This window comes from Aptenodytes forsteri, unplaced genomic scaffold, assembly GCF_000699145.1.
Source record: "Aptenodytes forsteri isolate BGI_AS27 unplaced genomic scaffold, ASM69914v1 Scaffold231, whole genome shotgun sequence".
NCBI classification, from domain to species: domain Eukaryota; kingdom Metazoa; phylum Chordata; class Aves; order Sphenisciformes; family Spheniscidae; genus Aptenodytes; species Aptenodytes forsteri.
In genome coordinates, this window is record NW_008796046.1 from 492,511 (window position 1) to 495,060 (window position 2,550).

The 2,550-nt window shown below is 61.3% G+C and overlaps 1 protein-coding gene across 1 annotated transcript in view; it reads right to left on the reverse strand.

Moving 5' to 3' along the window:
- The window catches only part of ARHGEF17 (Rho guanine nucleotide exchange factor 17), a 45,595-nt gene that overhangs the window by 13,769 nt on the left and 29,276 nt on the right, over window positions 1-2,550 (reverse strand).

Genomic DNA, 2,550 nt, shown 5'->3' on the forward strand with positions numbered 1-2,550 from the left:
GGGCACGGGGAGGTGGTGGTGTGGGATGGTCTGTCAGTCTTGGGAAGCAGATGGGTCGGGGTCTTCTCAGTTGTGGGGCTTGGAGACCCCTCTTGCGCACAGCAACTGGGGGGATGCCCCTGCAGCTCAGCCTGGGGGCGAGGTGCTCCAGAGCCCGGGGTGTGAGACACCCCAAAAGGTTTGGGTGCGAGATGCTGCAAGGGCCCTGGGTGCTGAGACACCCCAAAAGTTTTGGGTGCGAGATGCTGCAAGGGCCTTGGGGGCAGAGACACCCTGAAAGTTTTGCATGTGGAGGTGCTCCAAAGGTGCAGAGATACCTGAAAAGTTTTGGGTGCAGAGATGCTCCAGAGACCCTGGGGGCAGAGATACCCCGAAAGTTTTGTGTGTGGGTACGCTCCGGAGACTCTGGGTGTGAGACACCCCAAAGGTTTTGGGTGTAGAAATGCTCCAAGGGCCCTGGGTTCAGAAATACCCCAAAAGTTTTGCGTGTGGAGGTGCTCCAGAGACATTGGGTGTAGAGATACCCCAAAAGTTTTGGGTGCAGAGATGCTCCAAGTGCCCTGGGTGCACAGATATCCCAAAAGTTCTGCACGCGTAGACTCTCCGGAGACCCTGGATGTGAGACACCCCAAAAGTTTTGGCTGTGGAGATGCTCCAAAGGCCCTGGGTGTGAGACACCCCAAATGTTTTGGGTGCGGAGATCCTCCGCTGGCCCTAGGAAAGGAGATCCTCCAAGATGCTGGGTATGGAGACACTGCAATGGTCCTGCTCATGGAGACTGTCCAAAGGCCCGGGGTGCTTGGACACCCCAAGCTTTGGGTGTGAGACACCCCAAAGTCCCTGGAGGCTTGGACACCCCCAAGGCCATGGGTATAGAGATGCCCCAAAGGCCCTGGGTGTGGAGATGCTCCAATGAACCTGGGCACAGAGACACTCAAAGTGTCCCATTAACGGAGACACCCCAAAGGCCGTGGGTGCAGGGACACCCCGAATGCTGTAGGTGCACAGATACCCCAAAGCCCCTGTGGACAAGGACCCTCCAAAGGTCCTGGGTGCTTGGACACCCCAACAGCCCTGGATGCAGCGATGCCATCAACAACCCTGGTGCAGAAATGTCCCACCCGGCCACCACAGCATGTTGGGACCAGGTTCCCCTGACCTGCTGCCGCGACGAGGGTTGCTGGAGCCGCCATACCCCCACGTCCCCCATCTCCTCGTGGGATGAGCCCGTGTCCCCCGGCCACGTGGGGCTGCGTCCCCCCTACTGCTCCTGGCGGGGACACGAGTGCCGCAAAGCCGCTCTGCAACCACAGAAGGAAGCCTTAACCCAACCATCCTCACCACGGCTGGAGGCCATCGTCTACCCGGTGGTCCCCAGGGAGCAATGGGAGGGATCCTGGCCAGATCCTGTTCGGTGCTTGAGAACAGAGCCGTGCCTCAGTTTCCCCACTCACCCACCAAGCTGATATCCGCCTTTTCAGCCAAGCAAGGAGAAAACTGTCCAGAGCCAAATATTACGGTGACGGGTCAAAGCCCTCCCAGGAAATCTGCCCCCCCCGAAACACGTTGATGCCGGGGTCCTCAGCGACGCCGGCTGAGACCTCCCCTCTTCGTTACAGCCTGAAGTTTATTAACACTCTCACCGCCGGATTAATTTGCTGTAATCATGGGCTGAAGGGCACCCACCGGAGGATGGGCTTCAGGGGTGCAGAGCGCCTGACACCCCCCCCCCCCCGGCCCTCCCCCTGCCTCAGTTTCCCCAACCCTCGCACAGCCTGTCGTTCCCCGCCTCAATATGATGCTCCTGGCATCTTCCCGAGCTGTCCCAGCTTGGGACCAAAGCCAAGGGCCGGATCGGTGAGCTGAACAGGCTCAGCACCACGCGCCGCACCGGCGGCTGGGGGTTTGGTTTTGCAGCCGTGGGGAGATGCAGGATGAGGCCAAGCCATTGGCAAGGGGATTGTTTTCCACCGTTAAGGCAGCGGTATTATCCCGGTGGGGGGAGATTCCCACTGGGATGAGCAGGAGCTGGGTGTAATGCACCATCCTGGCAGGGCGAAGCGGTACCCGGGCACGGGCAGGATGCGCCCCACTGCACCCCTTACCCCAGCAAAGCCTCTCCCCGGCAGGGCTGATGTTGCTTCGGTCTCCATCTGCTCACCCTGGGGACATCCCCCCGCACTGCTGCACCCTGCCCCCATCCTGTCTCCCCCGAGGTGCTCAGCACCCTCGGGATCAGCCCCCGCCGCGATGGGAATTGGGGCATTTCCCCACCAGCCGCCGCTGCTGCGGTGTAAATCAGCACTGGGGGGGTGTTGGCAGCGATGGCTCCAGCCCCCCCATCACCCTCTCCGAGTGGGAGCATCCCCCCCCCTCCCTGCGATCCGGAGAACCCCGGGGGTGGCGGGCTGAGGATGAGGATGGAGGCGCCGTTGCCACGGCAACCGCGATCCAGACCCTGCAGGTGCCGGGTTCTGCTGGGCGCACACGTGTCCAAACATGACGCATCCATGCACCCCCCCATATATCCCCCCTCCATCCCACCAGACA